The sequence below is a fragment of the Chanodichthys erythropterus genome, chromosome 24 (genome assembly GCF_024489055.1).
Source record: "Chanodichthys erythropterus isolate Z2021 chromosome 24, ASM2448905v1, whole genome shotgun sequence".
NCBI classification, from domain to species: Eukaryota; Metazoa; Chordata; class Actinopteri; order Cypriniformes; family Xenocyprididae; genus Chanodichthys; species Chanodichthys erythropterus.
Genome location: NC_090244.1, coordinates 29,093,218 through 29,106,104, shown reverse-complemented (window position 1 = coordinate 29,106,104; position 12,887 = coordinate 29,093,218). Strand labels below are relative to the sequence as shown.

General features: G+C 41.6%; 1 pseudogene; it reads right to left on the bottom strand.

Annotated features, from left to right (window-relative positions):
- Nucleotides 1-834: 834 nt before the first annotated feature.
- On the bottom strand, nucleotides 835-11,099 carry LOC137014826 (uncharacterized; annotated as a pseudogene).
- Nucleotides 11,100-12,887: the final 1,788 nt, after the last annotated feature.

The window sequence follows — 12,887 nt, the reverse complement described above, 5'->3', positions numbered from 1 at the left end:
CTAGGTGTAATAACTACAAAGTAATTAATATTACAAAACATTTTAAGTTAAATGAACTTGAATTATTAAGTTCATATTACTTAATCATTACTTAATTTTTTTAGGGCAACCAGTTTCCTCAAATTTTTTAAGTAAATTCAACTTATCCGGGCTAACAGTGCATATTAGATGTTTTCCTCTAAGCAAGAGTGGTAGCTCTCCAGGAGCAGGGTAGGACACCCCTGATCTAAGCAAACAAACTCAGTTTTTTCTCACTTCTAGTAATAACAGCCATAGTTTTTTTTTTCTTGTTGACACTGTTCATGTTATACAAATTGTTTTGTGCACAAACAGCCTGAGGGCAAGACTTGCACAATGTTCTTTTGTTAAAAGTTTAACTTTTCAAAAACATGTTTCAAACATGCAATGCTACAAAAAAAAAAAAAAAGTCAGTATGTTCATGCACAAATATATAAATTGCACTGACATTTACCTGAATACATGTTCTGTTTGTGTGGATCACGGATTTGCACACTGTTTGCACTACTGTAATTGTCAAAATATGACTTCTACATCTCAAGTATTAAACCTTACCAATGTGTGTTTCCATACTTCATTTTGTCATCAATAGGAATTTCTGTAAATAAGAAAACAAACAAATTATGAAAAATTATCATGCTTTATTGTTAATGCAAGGCTGGTCAATCAGGATAAAGCATCAGAACAATAATAAGTCTTACAACAGATGGACAAAGTAGAAACAAAGTTGCATGAAATCAAGTTTAAAAAAATTTGCAAAATGATACAAAAATGTACATGATGGGACCCCAGGACAAGGGTCGAAAAACAACTGTTCTACACTACAGTTGGACATTGGTTTGTCAGAGCACAACAGACAGTGACAATCTTATCTACAAATGTGATATCCTCACCTTCACATGGGAGAACCATGCTGATGGGTATGGTTCCTGTTAAAATTGTATACTTTTGAGAAACATTTCCAATCACTCTTTCAACATGGATTCTTAGGTGAGCTATTTTTCTCGTCTCCTCCACATCTCTTGCCGATAGCTGACAGCAACCCTTTGTAAAGGCTGGGAGTTTGACCTCTGCACACAACATGCCAACACTTTCCTTTATATCGAAACCTCTATCAGCCAAGACAATGTCTCCTGGCAACAATTTTTCAAGAAAACCACTGTTTTCTGTAATGTGTTTGTCACTTGTACGGCCACCCCACCCTTTTGATATGAAACAAATAGACCCCTTGGGTGTAATGCCCAACAAATACTTCATAGTGTGATTGTGTTTGTACATGGAAAACGCCCCGGGTTACTTCACTGTAACCCTGTTCCCTGAAAAGGCGGGAACGAGAAGCTGCGCTTTATTTAGCGCTATGGGAACGTCTTTAGTCGTGACCAGCTGTGAATATATGTGTAAAACAACGTCAATGACATTGACCTATATTTATAGCCTTGCGTGACGTCATTGGAATGTGTCGTAGCGAGGCTATAATTAGATGATCCACCTGTGCATCAGCAGATATTTTGTCTGAAGAGCAGTCCAGGGACATCTCAGTGCGGCAAAGAAGCGCAGCTTCTCGTTCCCGCCTTTTCAGGGAACAGGGTTACAGTGAAGTAACCCGGGGCGTTCCCTTTCAAAGGCTACACTCTAAGCTGCGCTTTATTTAGCGCTATGGGAACGAGAATACCCACACCGCCGCACTGTGTGTCCGGACCCCCTGGCTGTGAAGTGTGTCACAAGCACATAGAGTCTCAGACAATAGCTTGTGATGTAGACTCAAGGACATGAGAGCCCGGAGTGACATGAACATCCAAACTATAAAACCTTATGAATGTGTGCGGAGAGGACCAACCTGCAGCATCACAAACATTTTGTAAGGGGCGCCCCCCGCCAAAGCTCTAGAAGAGGCAACCCCCCTGGTGGAGTGAGCCCTGATGCCCGTTGGCGAAGTATGACCACGCGCCTCATAGGCAAGGGCAATAGCATCTCTCACCCAATGTGACATGGTCTGTTTCGTGGCGGCCGCACCCCTGCTATGGCCGCCATGACAAACAAACAGTTGCTTTGACTTACGCCACTGGCTGGTGCGGTGGACATAAGTCTGAAGAGCAAGGACTGGACACAGTCTGTGAAGTCTCTCCTGATCCGGCGTTGTGAATGGCGGAGGGCAGAAGGCTTCAAGGGTGACCGGATGCAAGTTCGAGAAAGGAACTCATACAGGTAGATAGTCAGGATGAGGATGCAAAATAGCTTTCACCATACCTGGGGCAAAGTCTAAGCAGGATGGCACAATGGACAGAGCCTGCAGATCCCCATTTCTTTTCAAAGAAGTTATAGCCATAAGAAAGACCATTTTCAGAGTTAACAGTTTGTCAGAAACTGACTCTAATGGTTCAAAGGGGGTCTCAACCAGGCCCTCTAGGACTATTGCTAGGTCCCATGAAGGGATCCTGGTTCTAGAAGGAGGCTTAAGCCGCCTAGCTCTTTGAACGAAGCGAGAGAGCAGGACATGCTTGCCCAAAGGCACTCCGTCGATCAGAGCGTGGCAAGCCGAGAGAGCGGCCACATAAACCCTGAGAGTGGCGGGGCATGTACCTGTCGATAACTTTTCCTGCAGGAAGTCCAGAACTGTAGCAACTTGGCAGTTTACTGGATCTGCATTGTGTGCAATACACCATCTTTCAAAGACACCCCATTCGTTGGCATAACTTGCTCTAGTAGAGGGAGCTCTAGCATTTAAAATAGTCTCGATAACTTCAGGTGAAAGCCCTGTGTCCCTCAGTTGGTTCCCCTCAGGTCCAAACATGAAGATTCCACATCTCTGGCCGGGGATGAAATATTGTCCCCTGCGCCTGACACAGAAGGTCCCTCCTGCTCGGAATCGCCCAAGGCGAGCCGTCGAGGAGAGATATTATCTCTGAGAACCATATTCAATTCAGCCAACGTGGTGCTATCAGAAAGAGGCAAGTCACTTGTTGGCGAAATTTAGCTAGAACTCCTGGGAGCACAGAAACCGGAGTAAATGCATACAGGCACATTCTAGGCCACATTTGCTCATCACATCCAGACCCAGGGGAAGCTGGGTGACTCCAAAAGAAATAGAGTGGACATTGCGCTGCCTATTGGGGTGAAGAGGTCCATCTGTTTCATAAAATCTTTACCAGATTTGACTACCTCGGGTGGAGTTTCTACTCCCCCGTCGGTATGCTCTGTCTGGACAGATATCTGGGGATATAAATCGCCATGAGGGACAGGAACTTGTCCTGAGCCAAGAGCAGAACGCGCTGCACCAGCCTGTCTAGACGTTGCAACGCAGGCCACCCTGGCGATTCATATTAGAGGCCACCGCAGTAATGTCCACCCGCACTAGGACATGGTAACCCCTTAACTGGTGGAGGAAGTACTTCAGGGCCAGAAATACAGCCATCAATTAGAGGCAATTGATGTGCCAATCGAGATGATGACCTCACCATATCCCTTTGGACTGGACAGCCACCTAAGACCGCTCCCCAGCCCGTACAGGGAGCGTCTGTTGTTGGCATCTTGCAACATCAACGCACCTAGATTGGGACCCAGGGTGAAGAACCGAGGTCTGAGCCACATAGAAAGGGAACGAAGCCGCAGCGCGTAACCCTTACCATAAACATGGATTTTAGAAAGTGCACGAAGCATTAGCGCGTGACTTACCATAAACATGGATTTTAGAAAGGGCACGAAGAACTCAGCTCGTGCCCTTGCCCTTATTTACCATAGAGCATTGCCTAGACAATACCTCTCGGCTCTGAGCCACAACTGAAACATCTCATGTGCAAGAGGCCCATAGGAATCACAGAGGACGCTGATGCCATGAGACTTAACATTTGATACTGCAGAACAGTGCAATCTTGGCCTAGCCTGACATTGTTCAGGGTGGTTAGAATGGTCTCGACTCGAGCGGGAGACAATCGTGCCCGCATCATGGTCGAATCCCATATGACCCCTAAATATGTCGTTCTCTGGGTAGGACAGAGACACTTCCTCTCATTAATCTCAACCCTAGAGAAACTAGATGGGCTAGTACAACACCTGTGTTGTAACACCATCTCTTGTGACTGTGCTAGTATTAGTCAGTCGTCTATGTAGTTCAAAGGCTAGGCCGAATGGAAGAACCCGATATTGGTAAGCTTTGCCCCCGAAAGCGAACCTCAGGAACCTCCTGTGTTGTGGCAATATTTCTATGTGAAAATATGCGTCCTTGTGATCGAACGTGACAAACCAATCGTCATGTTGGATTTACGACACGATCATTTTTCTGGTTAACATCTTGAACTCGAGAGCTTTGACTGAACGGTTAAGCCTCAAAAGATCTAAGATTGGACGCAACACCCCGTCCTTCTTGGGAACTAAGAAGTACCTGCTGTAGTAACTTGACTCTCTCTCTAGAGGGGGAACATGCTCTATGGCCCCTTTCTCCAGCAGAGATTGCAGTCTTATGACAGTAAAGTCGCTTGCTCCGGCTTCACGGTAGTGGAGACCACACCGTTGAAACGCGGAGGACGACAAATAAATTGGATTCTGTATCCTAATTCTACTGTCTTTAGAACCCACACAGACACCCCTGGGCACTAATTTTGATACTTCCGTTGAGGGGATGTTAGATGTTCCACGTCCTGATATGTTACAGAAATCAACGGAACACCTAACATGTCACTGAAAACCGCTGCCCCCCGCTGCTCCAGAGGTGGCGGGGAAGGAGGGTTTATGTGAAAATATTGAGAAGGGGCGGGTGTTAGATATTATGAGGCTGCTGAACATGACGAGCTGGTCCCTAGATTTATAAGGGGAAGCACAAATCGCCACAGCCTTCTTAGCAGGTCAGCCTGGTCCACCTACAACACTGCCATAGTGTGCAGCAGTACCAGTCTGATACACGTATCAAAACCATCACCTTCCCACCAGTATGGATGTTAATATGCATAGCTTGGTGGGGAGTGCGGTCTCTTTAAGTGACTACGAGCTCCAGAGAGGAGATAGCTCACAAGCATCTGCTCAAACTGGAGCATCATTGTTTAAATCACATGCCCTTGCACCCACGATAGTCAAATAAATTGACATTGAAGGCACAAGAAAAATAAGGTTTCCCCATAACGAGTTAACGTCATGGAGAACCTATTCATTTTGCTTATATATGCATATATATATATATATATATATATATATATATATATATATATATATATATATATATATATATCATATCATTAAATATATAAATATAAACATATATTGTAAAGGCCATTTCACTTAATAAATTCCTCAGAATTAAATGCAGCCAATTACCAGACAAGTATAAACACGGTCTGAATGAAAGGCTGTGCTTAAAACTTCCATAGATCAGTCTGAAATGCCTGAAACACAGCCATTGTGTACAGCGCAGTAACAGCCTGACTCGTTGTGAAACGCCTCTGATGATGCGCCCCCAGGGCAGAGATAGCATGCAAGCGTCTCTCCGATCTGAGGCAGCATCGTATAAACGCGTGCCTTTGCACCCGCGATATAGTCGATCGGGTCGACGTCACGGGTACAAAACACATTTATATTAGAAATGTTTGGGGTCTGCTCGTGTCACTGCTTGAATAACCGTCCAGAGCAGTTCACTTTATCACAGGAGGAACGCTCAGAGACGGACAAACTCATATTCCATTCCAATGGAAAACACTTAATCGTCCTCTGCCCGAGCCGAAGAAGCGCCGGAGCACGCTTCGGTCTCGGTATAAGACATTGCGATCCGGAGAGAGAGTGAGAGCAATAAGTATAACCCCGTCTCTCGCTCCTCAGCCAGATCGCGCGAGCCCCACGATCACATTGTGGGTGCTGCCCCTTAAATAAGCAAAGCGAACGCGAAGCACTTTAAATGTGAACATTCACAATGCTCGCACTCGCCCCGTTACAACGCAAGGGCAGCGTGCTCTCCCCAAACAAACAAAACAATATTGTGTCCGATTCGGAGATGGACCGCGAACACGGAGACACACGCCGTTTGCTTTGTTCAGCGATGACTTTCTCTCAAATATATAATATATCATATATGTGTGTTCACTTTCACTTGTCAGACAGAGTTGAAAAAGGAACAAAGGGAGAGAAAGTTCTGCGCACTGCCTGTCAAATCTAACTCCTAACAAAGTAATGAAGGAAAGAAAGAGTTTGAGCAGAGCTGCTTCACACACACACACTTCACAGTATGGTCTCTGCAAGACCTGGGCTGCATCCGAAACCGCATACTTCTCTACTATATAGTAGGGGAAAAGCAGTAGGCGAGCGAAAAAGTATGTCCGAATCCGAAGTATTCATAAAAGAGTAGGCGAGAACTACCTGGGTGATGTCTAATTCTCGCGAGATTCGGACGTGCGTCTACTTAAAGTGCGTCCGAATATGCCTACTTATCTACTATATAGTAGGGGGAAAACAGTACGTGAAAGGAGTAGTATGTCCGAAATCCTCATTAATCATAAATGAGTAGTCGAGAAGTTCCCGGATGGCCTACTCCTCCCGCCCAGATTCTGAAGTGTTCATCCGATGGACACTCTTCTATCCCAGGAGGCCACGGGAGAGGATACGTCACACTCGAACACGGAGGAGAAAAGCGGCATGGATGTTTTCAAATGTGAGTATTAAAAACCAAAAACTTGGTTACTTGTGTTAAAATCGCATTTGTTGAACTACTGTAGAGGTGTAAAGACGCTAGTCAGTGTAGTATAGTTGTGATTTTGCAGTAAAAACACGTTTTATTGTGTACAGCTAAGAGGGGAGCTTCAATAAACACACGTTCGTCTCCAAAGTGGATTTACATTAATTCCAAACCATATACATCATAAAGTTGATTACTAAATGTTTATTTAACATCTGACAGGAAAATATTCAATAAGTAGCCTATTGCAGGTAATGAGTACATCACAATATGAAATATACATCTTGAGTGATGTGTGCTATTATGTAGAATTCACTGTCTGTTCCCAACACTTTACATGAATGGAAGTAAATGTACAGGAATGAATGTAAATAAACAAATTTAAAAGTAACTAGATCTAAGTTATCTATTTTATTTGTCCGTTAGTACTGTTGGTAAATTATATACAGTTGGATAAGAAGTGAGTTAACACATCATAAACATGTAAATGTAGCACATAAATCTCAGAGGAAACATGAATCTTGTCTGGATGTTACAGGGACAGATGATCACACGTGTGTTTATCCAGTGGAGAGAGGCTGATGAAGGAATGATGGCGCTTTGAGTGAGTACACTACAGAAATTAATACAAATCTATTTAAATATTAACTTGTAGTTTCAATTTCAAACAGAGTTACTACAGCACTTCTGATTCTTGATGTCGGTATGTTTGCCTGCAAGGCAAGGTGATGGCAGCATTTGTGGGGGAAAAAAACCTGAATAATGACTGAATTTATATGTTTGGGTGAACTAACCCTTTAAGCCCCCAAATAGAAACTGTATGTATGCATTTATATTATGGTAGTACCTTGAAAAAGTAAACTTTAAGAAATAATCAGCTTTATTGAGTGTTTGTGCCCAAGACACTAACAAAAAAGAATTTACAAAAATCACATTTACATTTATTTACATGTTTGCTTTTGGCAGATGCTTTTATCAAAAGTGACATACAGTGCTCTTATTACAGGGATGACCCCCATGGAGTAACCTGGAGTAAAGTGTCTTGATTAAGGATGGTGACAGCTGCGGAGATCGAACCCGGAGATTTAGCCCACTACACCACTAAAATAATAAAGCTGAAACAAAAAAATAGCACGTAATTGTAAAAATATTGAATGAAATATGTCAGGAAACAGAATTCTGAAATGAATTATTAAACGTTTCAATCAGTTTAAATGTTTTACATGTAGTCTTGTTCATGGAGAGCACATGAATGTTTGGAGCAGACACAGCAGCAGTCAGATTGTCCCACACATCTTCTCCCACTCCTGCTTCAAGGTTGTGGGGTTCAGGGGTCCATCATCATCTTCCTCATCCTCCGGATCAAAGATGTCCCCATTGAGAGGAGCAGCAGTGAGGGACATTATAGATGGCAAAGACAGGTGAAGGTGCAGAATTGGCACAGCTGTGTGAGATGGCAGATATGCTGAAATATGCGATTGTAAGAACAAGTTTGAATAAAGCTTTGATTCATGTGTTGTTGACTTGTATATGTATTTATTTATTGTGATGATTACTTTTATTCATTCTATAACTAATTTATGTTTCCTATTGTCCGTAAATAAAATATATTTATTTTATTCCTGCATTAATTCATTGCTTGACTGTAAATTGAGATGTGTTCACCTTGGTTGTATTTGTCTAGTGTTTATTCATGCATAGCTATGTCATATGACAAAACATTACAATTTGCTTGTTTTAATAATACATTATTTTCTGTAAAAAATTAATATGATTAAGTATTGGTCAGCATTTATTATTAAGTGTTAGGGTGGTCTAGCAATTCTGTTCATTCTGGGGTAATCTTTAGTAGTAATACATCGGTCTTCTCCAAAGGTGAGATCTTCAAGCAGCTGTCCGACATCTCCTTTGTGCAGATATTGCAAATGCTGATGAAAATCGTACAAGGTATCGTTGTCAAGTTACTGGTGCTGTGAGGTGTTAGTGCACCTGTCACTCATATCTTTTTTATTATATTATTATTGCAGAACTAACAATGAGCAATCATAATGACAAAAAAAAAAAATAGATTATATACACAGAAAAAAGCACAATGACAAGGTTAAATATCAGAATAATTCAACATAAGGCTTCAATATATATATATATATATATATATATATATATATATATATATTATAAGCCTAAGGGATGAAACGACAGTTAAATTCAATGAGAAAAAGGAAAACAGGAGATTTAAGCCACTTTTGCTTGTGGATAAAATTGTATGCATATAAAATAAAGAAATTAACAACATATTCAAGAGATCGCGATTTTGGGTTTTCATCATATATATATATATATATATATATATATATATATATATATATATAGCCTATCTTTAAGGATAAAACTGTGGGTCAGATTAGTAGGGTTAAAAAAATTCAAGATATTTACAGATATGAATTAAACCTGTTGTAAAGTTGTTGCGCTTGTGATAACGTCGTAGGTCACATGATAACGTCAACATGGCGGATTATATCCGGATCACATTCATACTCAACGAGATTAGTACCTACTCTTTTAGGCTCGAAAAGTAAGTACTTACTGAAATTAAGTACCTACTCAGCGAGTAGGCGATTTCGGACACAGCCCCGCTGATGCACAGGTGGATCATCTAATTATAGCCTCGCTACGACGCATTCCAATGACGTCACGCAAGGCTATAAATATAGGTCAATGTCATTGACGTTGTTTTACACATATATTCACAGCTGGTCACGACTAAAGACGTTCCCATAGCGCTAAATAAAGCGCAGCTTATAGTGTAGCTTTGAAAGGGAACATTTGAGCACGTGCTTTCAGATTTGATGGTTTCTCTGTGAAAATCTCAAAACAGTCAATGATCACTGCTACTCTGCGTCCAAAGGACTCCACAAACTGGTGAGGCATAATTTTGTGCAAAGTATCTCTGTCTGGCCATACAATGGAACGGCTCAGGTTTGCATACAGAAATGACACAATTTCATTAAATGTTCTGTATACAGTCTTTGGGGAAACACAAAAGAGATGGGCCAGATGTTGTGCAGGCAGATCCAGTCTGAGTCGCATAAAAGTTGAAATGGACTGAGAACTTTCTTCTTTTGGTCTGACATGAGAGGCACCAAAAAATTTAGTAAGGCCATGAAGGTTCCCAGGTTTGGCAGCCCTGTGTAGTACTTTACTTTATCATCATTGTCTCCAAAAAAACTATCAGTCATTCTGCACTCATCAAGTTCACGTCGCAGCTTTCTGTTTTCTTCCAACAGACGGTTAACCTCTGCGCATCTGTGCACACATAAGTTACATTCTGTTTGTGTCATTGCCACCTCCTGTGTGTTGTGTCTCCCCTCCTCAATGTGTCCCTCACCACCTTCAGCCTCTTGCATCTCCTCCTCAATGTGTCCCTCACCACCTCCAGCCTCTTGCGTCTCCTCCTCAATGTGTCCCTCACCATCTCCAGCCTCTTGTGTCTCAGCATGTGGCACAGCATCTCCTTCAGCCTTCTGTGTCTCCTCCTCGGTGTGCTGCTCACCACCGCCTTCAGCTGACTGCAGTGTGTTTCTTTTATCCCTCTTACTTTGTCTTGCAGAGCGTGCAGTGTTGGTGCAAGGGATTTCTGTGTGACCCAGATGGAGGGAGGGTGCCCAGTCTTGGTCAGTCTCCATCATCTCATATGCAGGCTGACCTGTAATAACAAAAAGATTTTAGCTTCATAACATGGGACCAGAAGTGTTAACATTAGTCAAAAATTATAATGTACTAAAAGGTACAGTATACTGAGCAATAAGTTAATCAACTAAAATTAGAAAAATATTAAGTATAAGTCATACTTAAGTATGTAAGAGTACATTTTCATAAAAGATTGAGTACTTTTCAAGCCTTAAAAATTGTAAAAAGTACATTTTTCATTCTAAATCCATATGTATTCAGTTGAGTAAAGTTCAAACCACCAAAATAATAGTGCTGTAGTGAAGTATAACAGCCCTACATAAAACAATTGCATGACATTTTATAGTTATAAACAAAGATTTAGCAGTTTCTCCGACGATCGCTGCTATATCCATGCGTTGTTTTGATTTATCTGTGCCACAGAGAAGTCCAAAACAATGCGTGGATATAACGTTATATAATTTACATTTGTGACATTAAATCTCTTACCTTTATGAAAATGTCGAGAGCAAACAAGCATAAACGGGGATATGCTTGCAAAGGTGATGTTTTTGCGTCACATGCTGTCCATGTCCTTTCTTCTCACGAGTGTGACGTCACCTGACAAAGACCAATATTTATTAGACAGTTCATATATATGTGCAGAATAAAAATGAATTCAGGCCTCTGGGATTTAAACTGTAGGTCTCTTAGCTGAATATGCACCTGCATAAACATTAATCTCTTCTCTGGCCTTCATCCTGTGTTAAAAGTTTCAAACAGACCATGCTGCTATTAGAGAGTAGCTAGATGATTTGATAAAAACTGTGGATGAGCTAATTAAAGGTGCTCTAAGTGATCCTGGGTGGAGTAACTTCCTGTTGACATCCGAAGTGTTGTCAAACAAAACAGAGGCTAGCTAGACCCTCCCTCCTCCTCCTCCTCCTCCTCCTCCCCTCCATGCTTCCTGAAACAGTCATGAACTCGCATTTTTCAAAATCATTCTTGTCTGTTATTGGCTGGAGCATGTTTATTATGATTTGTGGTCCAGGCTGCACCAGTTTGTTTTTATTGCCGTTTTCGGAGCTTGTGGCGACTACAGAGACCGCGTTTTTTTACAGTGTGTTCAGGGGACAGGCAGCTAGCGGATAGTGAGGAAATGTTTGCTGTATGTGACAAAAAATGTTTTGGCCTAAAAACACGTGACATCACTTAGAGGAGGATAAAATTTGGCATCTAACTCAAAATAACTGCTTTCGTCAGATCAATCTTTATTCATAAACTAATTTATTATGTATAAAAGACGAAGAACATTTGACACAAACCCCAAAAAAGGCTGCATGTAGTTTATAATCTGTTGAATATGAAAACACAAAAAACATTTTTTTGTCTTAAAGTGGTGGAAGTACAGAACAAAGTGCAGCCATTAAGTTTTCCCAACAGGGCATTATGAATCAAAAAGTGAAATTACATCTATATGTGATCCTGGACCACAAAACAAGTTGCACGGTTATATTTGTAGCAATAGCCAACAACACATTGTATCGGCCACAATTATTGTTTTTTTTTTTTTTTTCTTTTATGCCAAAAATCATTAGAAAAGATCATGTTCCATGAAGATATTTTGTAAATATTCTACCATATATATATAAAAAAAATATTTTTGTCAGTGGATATGCATTGATAAGGACTTAATTTGGACAACTTTAAAGGGGATTTTCTCAATGTTTTGATATTTTTTTTTTTGTTTGTTTTTTCTTACACCTTCATTTTCCAGATTTTCAAGTAGGTGAGTCTCAGCCAAATATCGCCTTATCCTAACAAATTTGGAAAGCTTATTTATTCAATTTCAACTGTTTTGTGGTCCAGGGTCACATAGATATATAAAATAATAATTAAAAAAAATTCAATATATAATATATGTAACAAGGCGGGACTCAGGCAGAGATCCATTTGCAAGCTTTATTTAAAGTAAGCGTGGTTGTACAGGCAGGGTCAAAGTAGGGGCAAACAGGAACAGCAAGGGCTAGGCAGAATCGTGGTCAGGATACAGGCAGTAGATCAGGGCAGGCAGATATCGTTCACAGTCCAGATAACAATAAACAGTCCAAAGGCAGAGGGCAAAGAATCATAAAGTGGAAACAGGCAGGATACAAATGTTCAGAATTGTCACAGGAGTAAAAACAAGACCTCACAATGTGTGTGTGTAAGTGAGAGTCCTTTATAGTCCAGGTACAGAGCTTCAGGAGTATGTGGCAACAGGTGATTGGTGGAGTGAGTGCATGTGATAGGCAAGGGAGGATTATGGGAAATGGAGTCCGGAGTGAACAGGAACGTGACAGAATGTCCCCCTCCCGGAAGGCGCGTCCTCGCTCCGTAGATGGTACAATCGGGGAGGGGGGGTGGGTGCCCTGGAGACCTACTGGCAGGTGATGCTAGATATGCAGACGGGTATGAAGGTCTCCAGGGCAGGTCCAGGAACTCTAGGCACCATGGCAGGTCAGGAGCCTCGGGCAGCCACAGCGGGTCAGGTGGCTCGAGCGGCCAA